Raw genomic sequence first — 14,956 nt, forward strand, 5'->3', positions numbered from 1 at the left:
GACCCAAGACGTTGCCATATGGTTGGAAAGCTGCAATGGCCATTTATTGAAGTACTTCAAAAGAGAGCTCAAACAGCCGCAAGGCCTAGAGACCGAATCCCGGATGGTCCATCGGAGTGTTTAAATTTTAACTCGATAGCATGTCGTTGGACAACTTGAGCGCATGATGGAAAAATGTAATCCGATCACGTCCAGGGGCTCCAAATGCAGATGCTCACATATGAACTGTCCAACTTCGAAGGCTCCTGGTCGTGGATATTTGGCCTGAAACTTTACTTTGATCGTCACACGGCGGTAAGAGTGAGCCATGGGGTACGTTATTAGTGGACTCTATATACACAAATACCGCGACGTGGAAGTAAAAAACTCAGAGAGCGGATCGCTGGCAGACGCACGGAGCAGTTCCTCACGCTACCACGGCTTAGATCCAACTTGAGCCCCCGTCACTACCGTTTTCCACTCCCTTACTGCGCTGTGTGCACAGGTACGGGTAAAGTTTTTTTTGTGCTCAAACTACTCTCTGGCACGCTTTACACAGTAGTTTGCAGACTATGGATGTAGATGTAGGAGATGTAGATGGAGATACAGAAGGACTGAAAGACATTGATGATGATGATTGTGAACACATGTAATTAATTGCGAACCTTTGTCTTAGATTTCTAGACATGAAGTCTTTGAAGATTACGAACGACACAATGTTTAAAAATTTGCACTAGGTATTTCTGTGGAATTAAGGCATACCAAATTCTTCGGTAGATAATTTCTAATGAAGTAGCTTCGATGATTATGAATGATACTATATTTAAAACTTTGCAGTACACGTTTCTGTAGAATCAACGCATACCACACACTTAATAAACAAATATATATTCTATGGTCTTCTGATGCTGTAATTTTGAAAATATTTCCTAATGTCTGGCTCTCCAACGTGTATTTGATTATAAAATTGATGGAAAATCGCTAGATTTGTTGTGATTGATGCACATAAGGTAACGAATAACCAGCGTCACTATGTGTAAAAGTCTACTGAATCACGATACAAAATAAATCAGTAGTGATAGGTGATCTTTAGGATGGCAATGTACACAACCAGTGACCATTGCTGGAAAGATAATCTTTTAATTGTTATGTGATACGAGCTTTATAGAAACTGTGTGTTTATTAGTTATGGGAGGTGATTTGTAAACGTTGATCAAGGGAAAATTACGCAGAAGCCGTTAGCGTGACGCATTATGATGGACGGCATTATAAACGAGTTGTCTTAAATCTTGAACTATCTAATGTTGTTCGTAGTGGTTGGTATTAGGGGTTCCCTACTACATTAGTTTCGTAAAATATGGAGGGCAAAACAGACCTCACCAATCACCAGTCTTAATACACATGGTGCACGTCTCGTCCTAGAGACTTATCTTCAGGCGCTTGACACGTGTATTTCGTCATGGGTCATAGGCAGCAGTTTATGCTGCCCGTAATGGTCAAATATTTGTTAACAGTATTGCAGCGGCTTGCTTATACATGATAACACATTCAGTACTAGTACACATTGTGAAAATATAAACTCTATAACTTACATGTAATTTTATAATAACAGAAGTATGAAAAGATCCAAACCCCAAACGCAACCACTGTAACATGCAAAAATTTGGATATGCGTTGTAAATTATTTGTGCCCAAGTCTGCACAGCTGCTACTGGAACCGGTAAATACATTTTTTAAAAAACAGTTGTAATCTAAACGGCAATCATATGAGTAATCTGTATTTGCCTAATAGCGCCGGTGACCATGATATGCATAAGCAGTGAAGAAATATTGATGTCAAGCAGCAGACTATAGGCGTAGGGGGCATGAAATGAGTCGTGCACGTGAAATAAACCCATTATTTGTGACTCAGTGAGACGTTCTTCCCTTCCATGTTTTCCTTACAACAATTCTGTACAAAACAACTGACGTAATTAGAAGGTATGCTACGAACAGGTTTCATGAAAATGAATTAAAAAGTGCCTTCTGACAGTCGCTAAGTAGGTCGGGATTCCCACAAGGGAAGAAGTGCAGTGCAGCTACTTGTTGTAAGAGCATTTGTTTGTCTTGTGCCGAAAGCTCGTATGAGAATAATGGAGGCGTGACGAGAGAGCCAGATTTCACAGTCTGAAGGCCGTGAAACTACTGCAGCTGCTGCACACTGGGTGTGTCGAAAGAAGGTTCTGACCGAGCGAAGGCCATCACATTAAGAAAGGTTTCATTCACTACAGAGTGAGTCGCTTTCAGGACAATTGCGCCAACGTTACTGTACGATGTCTGTTCAATTCCGTAAATTCGTCTAGAAAATTTTCCGACGCTTATCTTTTACTTCTTGTGCATGGTCTTTTTCGAAATACACTCCTCCGCAACTGATACACCGCTCACATCTCCGTTTCCACTTCTTAGTATGCTCCTTGCTGGATCGAGTGAAGCGCTGTCTGTGAATTTTCTTTTATCTCGTCTATCGTTGCAAATATTGGTCCTTTCACCATTGTTTTCAAGTTTGTAAATAAACAAATGTCGGCAGGCGCTAGGCCTGGAGAGTATGGAGGATGAGGCAGCACAGTGATTTCGCTTTTTGTCCAATAGTCACGCACCAACAGGAATGACTGTGCGCGTGGGTTATTGTGATGCAGCATCCATGCATTGTCTCGCCACATATCAGGCCATTTCCTCCTCACATTTTCTCCCAGGCGTCGCAGCACGTGCCGATAGTACCATCGACTGACAGTTTGTCCCCGCGGCAAGAATTCGTGATGAATTAATCCTTCAAAGTCAAAGAAAACTATCAGCGTGGCTTTGACATTTTGTCTGACCTGACTTGATCTTGCAGAACCTTTCCCGATTCATTGTGACGATTGAACCTTGGTCTCAACATCATAACGGTAGAGGCGCGTCTCATCGCCAGCTATGATTCTCTTAAGGAACATCTCGTTCTCATTTGCGCGATCCTAAAGCTCTTCACAGCTTGTGAGGCGAAAGGCTTTCCGGTGTTGACTCATGAGCCGTGGGACGAATTTGGCGGCAACGCGGTACATTCCAAGATGCTGTGTCAGGATTTCATGACTTGATCCAACTGAAATGTTACGTTCTTTTGCAGTCTGTCGGACAGTCAGTCTTAGATTGGCACGCACAGTTTCGTTGACGTTCCTGAGATGAGCGTCGTCGGTAGACGTCGAAGGGCGTCCTGAACGAGGGTCATCTTCAACTACCGTACGGCCATTTTTAAACCGTGACAACCATGCGTAACACCAAGTACGGCTTAAACCCTCATCACCGTGGGCTTCCTGCATCATTTGGTGTGTCTCTGTAAAGATTTTCTTGAGTTTCACGCAAAATTTAATGCAGACGCATTGATCCTCTAACTCTGTCATCTAGAAATTCGCAAACTGTGCGACACAACGCTTTACTCAATACAGCACTGAAAAATAAGTAACAGTCTTACAACAATGAAAATTCCGGCAGTTATACATTAAACACAGATGTGTGCAGGGTGCCAACCGTATTTCGCCCCAACACACCATTGGCGTGAAATTAAGGAAATTAAGAATGTTCCGGAGTTTTTCGAACAGACCTCGTATACATGATCTTCAGTGCAGGATGATATAGATGGACTCATTGGTTAAAGTACAATGCGCTCTGACTTGAGCGACATGGGCTGGACTCGAACTCGGGCCATTGTTGCTTCCCACAGTGCCAGTCAGCGTTACCTCATATACGAGCTCAGAGCCCCAATCCTCTCACTACTACCCTACTGACGCGAAAATGTTCATTCAAATACGAGTAAAATGAAGCTTCAGCCAGTTTGGCTCATGCAGATTAAAAGCTCGGCAACATGGACAAACGGAGAACGGTGGCTCACAGGTACCGTGATGGATCTGTTTTCCAGAGAAGTTGTGTTCATATAACAGGCTAGGTATTATGACTTGGTACAGTGGGTCGGGTAGGTTACTAAAAAATAATGTGTCTCACTGGATCGGGTTGGAAACTGGACAGTGTCGATGTTTTGACGGCGTAAATAAAAAAACATGTAAGCAGTAAAAACGTGATCTGTACACAAGATATTAGATCTGTACTGTAGTTTAGCTTTTATTTAATCGTAATTAATGGATTCAAAGTATAAAATTAATGGTTGCTTCTTACATCAATAAATTCGTGTGCAATTCTTCAATGTGAAATTAGAGAAATGTATTATTATTTTTGTCATTTGTTAATGGATAAGAATAATACAATCTTTCCGTAACCTCAATATTATTCAGTTAGAAATTTTGTAATTATTATGCAGATGGTAATATTGTAAAACTGCGACCTGAGACATTGCAGTTATGTAGTGAGTCATAATAAAACGTGAAAACAGTCATCAGAATGCAATGTGAAACAAAAGAAAAGTAATCGACTGAGAACTAGTGTTGCTGCATAGTAATAATAGTAATGTATTGAGAACGCGTAAATTTTACAGATCAACCACAGATCATTGTATTGTGCTCTTTAATTATTAGGACGTTAAAACTGCCAAGGCACGGGTCTGTACAAAGCAGTTCGAAGTGTTGTCGGGAAGCACTCATGGTGGAGAGCTGTAATGTATAATCCATAGTGGAGAATTATGCAAAGTGGCTATGTGAAATTCATCGAGAGTAAGAACGTGTAAAAATTATTGTTAAACTTTTGTCTGAATACTTACTATCTCTTCAGAAGTATCGAGACACCTACATGTAATGCAGAACTGAGCACTTGATGCGGACAGTATTGTGTTGGCAGTAGAGAAGCAGCAATAGAGAATGAACCAATCAAGGCAGTTCAGTGACTTAGAAAGTTTACTAGTCACTAGACGTCACCTGAATAACTAATTCACCAAGGACATTTCAACCCAATCGAAAGCTGCCCTAGTCGACCGTTCGTGATGTGACTGCAAAGTGGAATCGTGAAGAAATTAGCACAGATGAACCACGAGCGTCGAGCTTTGCGGAGGTTGGTTATAAAAATCGCGTGAAATAAGAGAAAAGAATCTCTTGTGAGTTTCAAAGTGCCACCGGCAGTCCACCTAGCACAATGACTGTGCGTAGGGAGTTAAAAAGAAACCGGTGCAATGGCAGAGCAGCTCTTCAGAAGCCACACAGTAATGTAGTCAGTGTAAAGCCACGCTAGAGATGCTGTAAAGAGCGAACCCACTGGACGGTGGATGATTGGAAACGAGTGCTTTGGTGTGATGAATCGCGATTTAAGCTGCAGCGATCCGATGGAAGGGTATGAGTTTGACGAATGCCTGGAGCACGTTACCTACCATCGTGTGTAGTGTCAACAGTGAAGTACGATGTTACGGTGAGGGGGTATTATTGCTGTTTAAGATGTGGCCCCCTTACTGCGCTGAAGAAAACGCGAAATGCAGAAAGATATTAACGCATTTTACAGGTTTGTGTACTGTGTGCAGTACTGGAACACTTCAGATGATTGTTTCTGTCAACATGGCAGTGCACCCTTTCAAAAAGCACCATCTGTGAGGCAAAGGCCTGTGGACAGTAACATCCATGAAACGGACTGGTCTGCACAGAGTACCGCATTAAACGCAGTGGACTTGTTTGGGATGATTTAGAATGTCGACTTCGCTCCAGACCCCAGCGTTCAAAATCACTACCTTCTCTGGTTTCGACCCTTGTGGAAGAATGGGCTGTGACTTCTCCAAAGATATTCAGACACCTCATCGAAAGTGCCCCAGCAGACTTCAAGCCGCCGTAAAGGTGAAGGACGCACATTCCTCATATTAATGTCCACTAATAGGTACCAGGACACTTTTGATCGGATATTCTATGTAAAAACCCAATAAAGATGATGTTTTGAAATCTGCAATTTGATTTACATTACAAGAAAGGCAAACTTAAATACTAACTTTGTATGTATCCAAACTGTTCCCTGGACAACCCTGTAATAATTACGTCAACCACAAGAATGCAGCACTTATAACAATATACGTAATTCACAGTTATTTTATGTCGTTTTATTGCACTCGTTTCTCTTTCTAATTTAGGTGAAACAATCGCGATTTCTTATAATTTTAAGTATTCACTTGTTGGAGGGAATCCAACGTTAGTTACCGCTCATGATTAGGTTTTCATCGGCCTTCTAAATCACAAGAGCGAATTTCGGAATGATTACTGCTTATTAAATTGACATACCCTTTCAGTGGTGTAATCTGAACATTTATTACCCCACACGTAATCCATTTCGGGACGCTTAAATTCCAAGCCCAGGCACCTTGCTTAAGTTAAACGTTCCGCGTTCTGTCCCTAGACGGGCCAAGCGCGCCCGGCCGCCCGCAGTGTCATCCTCTGACAATGCCGCCACTGCATGCGATATGGAGTGGCACCTGGTCAGCACACCGCTCTCCCGGTCGTTGCCACGTACCTTAGACTTCGAAACGCTATTCATGAGTTGAGTAACTCCTCGGTTGGTCTCAGAGGCCGACGAGGAGGCACGGCAAATGCCATAACCTAATTTCTCAGAAAATTCGCTCAGTGGAAGAGGAATTAAAATAAGCGAACACATGTCACGGATTATCCGTAAATACTGCACTGGTTCTGAGAAAACGATGATCAAAGTGTTTGATGTAACTTAGATACCTTTCAGCGCATGATAATATCAGTGGAAATGGCAGCGCAGCGGCTAACATTGCCGCTTCTTAGCTCTGCGTCTCGTGTTTGAATCCCGCTTGTAGTTTTTATTTATCTTGTTTTTTTCGTCTATCTACCCATGTTCGTAGAAGGTTACTACAGTAATGTATCAAGTTAGTGAGTAAATAGACGTTATACACATGCCAAAACAAGTTTTGTATCACCTCGGTTCCGAGAGTTCCGAAACCTGTACAGAAAATTGGAATAGAGATCAACATAAACATCATTTCCGCTCTTTATATTGCTCATCAAAACCACACATTGCATGTTGTACCACCATACAGCGAGACCTTCAGAGGTGGTGGTCCAGATTGCTGTACACACCGGTACCTCCAGTATGCAGTAGCACGTCCTCTTGCATTGATGCATGCCTCTATTCGTGATGACATACTGTCCACAAATTCATCAAGGCATTGTTGGTCCAGATTGTCAAACTCCTCAACAGCGATTCGGTGTAGATCCCTCAGAATGGTTGGTGGTTCACGTCGTCCATAAACATCCCTTTTCAATCTATCCCAGGCACGTTCGATAAGGTTCATGTCGGGAGAACATGCTGGCCACTCTAGTCGAGCGATGACGTTATCCTGAAGGAAGTCGTTCACAACATGTGCACGATGGGGGCGCGAATTGTCGTCCATGAAGACGAATGCCTCGCCAATATGCAGCCGATATGGTTGCACCATCGGTCGGAGGATGGCATTCACGTATCGTACAGCCGTTACAGCGCCTACCATGAACGCCAGCGGAGTACGTCGGCTCCACATAATGCCACCCCAAAACCGCAGGGAACCTCCACCTTGATGCATTCGCTGGACAGTTCAGACGTTCAGCCTGTCCGGGTTGCCTCCGAATACGTGCCCGACAACTGTCTGGTTGAAGGCATATGCGACACTCATCGGTGAAGAGAACATGTTGCCAATCCTGAGCGGTCCATTCGGCTTGTTGTTGAGCCCATCTGTATCGCGCTGCATGGTGTCGTGGTTGCGAAGATGGACCTCGCCATGAACGTCTGGAGTGAAGTTCCACATCATACAACTTATTACGCATAGTTTGAGTCGTAACACGAAGTCCTGTGACTGCACGAAAAGCATTATTCAACATGGTGGCGTTGCTCTTAGGGTTCCTCCGAGCCATAATCCTTAGGTAGCCGTCATCCACTGCAGTAGTAGCCCTTGGGCGGCCTGAGCGGGGCATGTCATCGACAGTTCCTGTCTCTCTGTATCTCCTCCATGTCCGAACAACATCGCTTTGGTTGACTCCGAGACGCCTGGACACTTCCTTTGTTGTGAACCCTTCATGGCACAAATTAACATTGCGGACGCAATCGAACCACGGTATTGACCGTCTAGCCATGGTTGAACTACAAACACGAGCCATGTACCTCCTTCCTGGTGGAATGAATGGAACTGATCGGCTGTAGGACCCCTCCGTCTAACAGGCACTGCTCATGCATGGTTGTTTACATCTTTGGGCTGGTTTAGTGACATTTCTGAAGAGTCAAAGGGACTGTGTCTGTGATGCAATATCCACAGACAAGGTCTATTTTCAGGAGTTCTGGGAACCGGGGTGACGGAAAACTTTTTTTGATGTGTGTATTAATTCTAAAATTTCAACTGGGTTTCACAATTAGTGTCATACATTTATTATTAAATATAAGTGTGTGTGATATTTTCAATGGCTACAATCTTTTAAAATTCTCATTATTATAAGTGATTCTATATTAATTCTTATACTTTCTTGTTATATTTATTCTTCAGGAACATTCACAGTAGTCGCTTGAATGATACACATTTGAAACATAAAAATTCCGAACACCGCGAGCATAGCACGAAGGTTGGTTTTCAGTGGTAACATTTCTTCGTATGAATCTCATTCGTGAAATAAACGTCCTTAACATTGCTGAATATTTAACGCCGAACCACCCGTAACGTATCACATTACCGAAAAGTGGCGCTTGCGATAGATTATGAACCAACATACACTACGGGAATTTTACCGATAACAATTTCAACTAATCTTACCATTTACTTACTGTATTTTTAAGTCCGTACGGAGTGGCCGCTCGGTTTGAGGCGCCATGTTACGGATTGCGTGGCCCCTCCCGCTGGAGGTTTAAGTCCACCCTCGGGCCTGGGTGTGCGTGTGTTGTACTTACATATGTTAGTTTAAGTAAGTTCAAGTCTAGGGACCGATGATCTCAGCAGTTTGGTCCCCTAGGAACTGACACACATTTTTTGTATTTTTATTTTTTATTTAGGCTTTTTAAAATTCTTTCACCAGGCATAAAATTTTTGAATGCAAACCTAAAATGAAAGTAATAATTCCCTTTCGAATACGGGGTGCAAGAGTGAGAGGTCGCGACCGTAGCCACTGTATCACCGCATGGGTTTTAGTATTCGCTAGCTAAAAGGCACGGAAATTACCTCGAAAACTTTTACGGCCGTTTTTTCAGAAACAGTCGTGTATCTACGGATAACGCGAGACACGCCTTCACTTATTTTAACCTCTCTTCCACTGGGCGAAGTTTCTGGGAAACTGGGTGATGCACTTACCGCGTTCTCGTCGTGAGTGCGTCCCGTACGAGTCCTCTCACCAGGGAAAAATCCCTGGCAGTACCGGCAATCGGACCTGCGTGCTCCTCAAGATAGCAGCAGCGCTGAACACTCAGCTACGAAGACGGACAGGGATCTTGTACAGGCTGGCTGCCAATAATCGAGCTCGCAGGTACTCTGCCGCTGAAGACCACAGGCCTGGGGGTATCACAGGGCTTTGCCAATGCAAAGGACGGACAGCTACTGAGTTCGCGACAAATAGGCACAAAAATATCGACGTGCCACACAATACTTTCTAAAAGAGCGTACATGGTTATCCTCACTAATTTTCTGCTGTACATGGATTACAGATTTCAAAGAAACTTACTGACTGTAGCGAGTCGATGCTGGTTTCATGTGGCACCCAGAAAGACAGTGAAACATCCATATTTTATGACTTTTAATCCGTCGATTGTCTGTATTTAGTTTTTAGATTTCCGTATCTTAATGGATAAAAACGAAACCCTTAAAGGATCACTTTGTTGTTCTTCTGCCTGTCTGTCCGACTGCTGAAAACTCTTTTTCTCAGGGATGAGTCGACGTATCGAATTGAAATTTATGTCATACACTAAGGTCTACGCTCCCTTGGCGGTGTAAAATGGTTCAAATGGCCCTGAGCACTATGGAACTTAACATCTGTGGTCATCAGTCCCCTAGAACTTAGAACTACTTAAACCTAAGTAACCTAAGGACATCACACACAGCCATGCCCGAGGCAGGATTCGAACCTGCGACCGTAGCAGTCGCGCGGGCGGTGTAAAGCATTCCAGCTTCTAAGTCAGTGGAATCAAAAGATGTGGCCATTTATGTCACGTATATTGATACTCGCAAACTCACTCATCAAAACTTGTAGGGTACTTCCCGTTGACCTAAGATAATGAAATTGGGCAAGAAGCAAAGTTTCGCAGAACGACCAAAGGAAACAATCCGAAAATTGTTCATTTGTAATTACATCACACGAACAAACATTTTTTTTGTCATTTGTTATCCGACTACCTATCCGTCCATCTGTTAAGACCCAATTTTGCCAGAAAAGGGTAGACGTATCAAGTTGAAACCTATGTCGCATACTAAGGTCTATGGTCACTTGGTGGTGGAGAAAAACTTAAGATTCCAAGTAAATTCAGTCAAAAGATATGTCGCTTTACACTATGTGATAAAAAGTATCCAGAAACCCTCAAAAGCAAACGTTTTTCATATTAGGTGCATTGTGCTGCCACATACGGCCTGGTACTCCATATCAGCGACCTCAGTAGTCATTAGACACCATGAGAGAGCAGAATGGGAGACTCCATGGAGCTCACGGACTTCGAACGTGATCAGGTGATTGGGTGTCACTTGTGTCATACATACGTCTGTATGCGAGATTTCCACTCTCCTAAACATCCCTAGGTCCACTGTTTCCGATGTGATAGTGAAGTGGAAATGTGAAGAGACACGTATAGTACAAAAGCGTACAAGCCGATCTCTTCTGTTGACTGACAGAGACCGCCGACAGTTGAAGAGGGTCGTAATGTGTAATAGGCAGACATCTATCCAGATCATCACACAGGAATTCCAAATTGCATCAGGATCCCCTGCAAGTACTATGACAATTAGGCAGGAGGTGAGAAAACTTCGATTTCATCGTCGAGCGGCTGCTCATAAGCCACAAATCACCCCAGTAAATGCCAAACGACGCCTCGCTTGGTGTAAGGAGCATAAACATTGGACGATTGACTGTGGAGAAACATTGTGTGGAGTGACAAGTCACGGGACAGAATGTGGCGATCCGATGGCAGGGTGTGGGTATGGCGAATGCCCGGTGAACGTCATCTGCCAACAGTACAATTCGGAGGCGGTGGTGTTATGGTGTGGTCCTGTTTTCCAGGGAGGGAGATTGCACCCCTTGTTGTTTTGCGTGGCACTATCACAACACAGGCCTACATCGATGTTTTAAGCACCTTCTCGTATCCCACTGTTGAAGAGCAATTCGGGGATGGCTATTGCATCTTTCAACACGGTCGAGCACCTGTTCTTAACGCATGGCCTTTGGCATAGTGGTTACACGACAATAGAATCCCTGTAATGGACTGATCTGCACAAAGTCCTGACCTGAATCCTATAGAAAACTTTTGGGATATTTTGGAATGCCGATTTCGTGCCAGGCCTCACCGACCGACATCGATACCTCTCCATAATGCAGCACTTCGTGAAGAACGGGCTGCTATTCCCCAAGAAACCTTCCACCACCTGATTGAACGTATGCCTGCGACAGTGGAAGCTTTCATCAAGGCTAATGGTGGGCCAACATCATACTCAATTACAGCACTAACGATGGAAGGTGCCACGAATTTGTAAGTCATTTTCAGCCAGGTGTCCGGATACTTTTGATCACATAGCGTATGTCACATATTTTGACGCTCGCAAGCTCTCATTAGATCCTATACGATGGTTCCCGTTGACCCGGAACCATATAGTTTGGCAGGAAGCAAGGTTTCATAGCACAAGTAAAGGAAAAAGTAAAGAAGGGTTAACATTAATTATATCCCACAAAAAATATTTCTTTTGTCATTTGTTACTCGACTTCAAATTTAAAATTTAAACATTCTCGAAAATCTTGGACTTCGTGGGACCGATATCTTCCTAGTATCAGTGTTGATAAAGAGCAAAATCGTCGAGTTTCTCGATTCCTAGAATGAATGAACTGCCAGTATATATAATGAAGTTTCCACCAAACCTCCAGAGCGCGAATCCTCGCACCTGGCCGATTTTTTCTTTTAATGTATAAAAACCGCAATACAGACAGTCGGCGGTCTTTTATTTATAAAATATTGTTGTGGTCTGCGACTATAGACACGAGTATAAATGCGGGAGAAACCGACAGGTGATACCAAGAGCACTAACTGGTGCGGATGAACAAAGAGTAGAAATAAAAGCCGGCCGCGGTGGTCTCGCGGTTCTAGGCGTGCAGTCCGGAACCGTGCGACTGCTACGGTCGCAGGTTCGAATCCTGCCTCGGGCATGGATGTGTGTGATGTCCTTAGGTTAGTTAGGTTTAAGTAGTTCTAAGTTCTAGGGGACTGATAACCACAGCAGTTGAGTCCCATAGTGCTCAGAGCCATTTTTTAGAAATAAAAACATTCCTTTTGTGGGCCCCACCGGCTACAGCGGGCGTCTGTTAGTCACATAGGAGTATCCAGTGGCTCAGCTATACCTGGGTTGCTGGTTGTTACTTACACTTATGCGAATACATAATCCTGTATTCTTCTTGGCTTGGGAACTCTCAGCAAAGGCATTGCATCAAAGTGTCCTAACTCCGGCAAGTATTATGTAAAAACAGCCAGCACCATACATTTGGTGATATTATTTTTACTAAAAAAGGAAGGAACCCTCACTCGTGACATCACAGGAAGGGAGACGAGCACACTTCGGATAGTCCTATGATGCTCTCGGAGACGTGTCACGCGTGATGTCTTCCTATCATCACCTCAGAGGAAGGAAAAAAAGAGGGATCTTAGCGTACAAAATCCCTTTTTTTTTCGAGCAAATAATTACCTATTAAGTCTTAGGCGCACCGAAGTTGTGACGGTGATGTACTTTCGCATTATTGCGTCTCGCCTCTCCACAATCAGAGCGGGCAGTACTACACATCTCGTAGGACAGTGTTCAATACGGATGTCCCTACCACAGGACGCGTAGCCAGTTTTCATCTTAACCTAGACAGACAAGTGTTGACCCCTCGCATTGCATAAATGTGGCGCAATGATCCTCCGACCACAACAACAATATAAACCCACTCAAGCTTAGTTCTGCCAACAGTTACAGAGAACGTTTTGATCCCTACTTTTTCATTTATTAAAATGAGAACTGGTTCAGCCTGTCTCATTACAGGATGCCTCAAAAAGTACGGTGCAACATCAATGTGTTTAAGCATCCAAACCAAGAAATTCACACTATATTTGGTTTATGTGACGCACTATCTCAAAAGCTTTTATGCCACTCAACCAATTTCAACATGTGTGCCTTTGGTGGCACGGACAGTATCCAGTCTGTATTGAAGCTCTGTCCACACTCAGTGCAACATATCCCCACCAACTGTGTCGATGACAGCAACGATGCGGTTCTTTAAATCATTGATGTGGTTGAACTTTGTTTGTTTACACATGGAACTTCGTTACATCAGAAAATGCTAAGTTGTTTAGAAAATTTCCATCCTCTAAACAGTGAAGAGCATCCGCAGCGAAATGCGTACGTTGTGGTTTGTCGTATAGTTTCAATGCACGTAACAGTTCGAATCGGTATGGATACATCTGTAAACGTTTCCGTGGTGCGCGGTGCACGGTGGTCCTGGGGTTCGCAGCTCCTGCGACGCCCTCCGAACAGACTTCTGCGCTGAACAGTGAGAAGCCATCCTTATCCGTTCTACGTCGGCTTCACTTCTTCCCGGTCGTCCAGTACGATGCTTCCTGTCTGCATACAGTTCATGTACCACCGACGTATCGACGTCCCCGAGGGTGGATGCTTCCCATATCGTTTTTAAACTTCCTTTGAACCTGCATGTCCTCCAATTTGGTGTGAATAACACAGTTCACACAATGAGCCTTTTCTTGACTCGTTGTCATAATGCTTTACTCACGACAGTCTGGAACACAGAAACAAAACTTTGTGAGTTTGTCTGTGACGTAAACCAAACACGATGTGTACTATAACACATTCAGTTGCTAGCGTACCTTTTGGAACATCATGTATACGAATCCGCAGAAAACAAGTCATTATGCATAAGAATATTCTCATCGGTACTCCATCGTCGCGGTTCTTGTGTGCTCATGTTGTTGTTGTTGTGGTCTTCAGTCCTGAGACTGGTTTGATGCAGCTCTCCATGCTACTCTATCCTGTGCAAGCTTTTTCATCTCCCAGTACCTACTGCAACCTACATCCTTCTGAATCTGCTTAGTGTATTCATCTCTTGGCCTCCCTCTACGATTTTTACCCTCCACGCTGCCCTCCAATACTAAATTGGTGATCCCTTGATGCCTCAGAACATGTCCCACCAACCGATCCCTTCTTCTGGTCAAGTTGTGCCACAAACTTCTCTTCTCCCCAATCCTATTCAATACTTCCTCATTAGTTATGTGATCTACCCATCTAATCTTCAGCATTCTTCTGTAGCACCACATTTCGAAAGCTTCTATTCTCTTCTTGTCCAAATTATTTATCGTCCATGTTTCACTTCCATACATGGCTACACTCCATACGAATACTTTCAGAAATGACTTCCTGACACTTAAATCTATACTGGATGTTAACAAATTTCTCTTCTTCAGAAACGCTTTCCTTGCCATTGCCAGCCTACATTTTATATCCTCTCTACTTCGACCATCATCAGTTATTTTGCTCCCCAAATAGCAAAACTCCTTTACTACTTTAAGTGCCTCATTTCCTAATCTAATTCCCTCAGCATCACCCGACTTAATTAGACTACATTCCATTATCCTTGTTTCATACTACAGAAAAATGTTCACACACCTTGCGGTGATTTGTTCTTCTGCAGTCCGCTCCATACGCCTGCCCTGTTAAAACGAATGTTGTATTTCTACTGGAAAAGCTGTAGCAGAACCAGTAGACTTACACGAATCTAGCGCGTGCATCAAGTGCTTCGTTAGTATCAGGTTAGCTGAGCTATTAAACGGGTTGATAGTT

This window comes from Schistocerca americana, chromosome 8 (genome assembly GCF_021461395.2).
Source record: "Schistocerca americana isolate TAMUIC-IGC-003095 chromosome 8, iqSchAmer2.1, whole genome shotgun sequence".
Classification (NCBI taxonomy): Eukaryota; Metazoa; Arthropoda; class Insecta; order Orthoptera; family Acrididae; genus Schistocerca; species Schistocerca americana.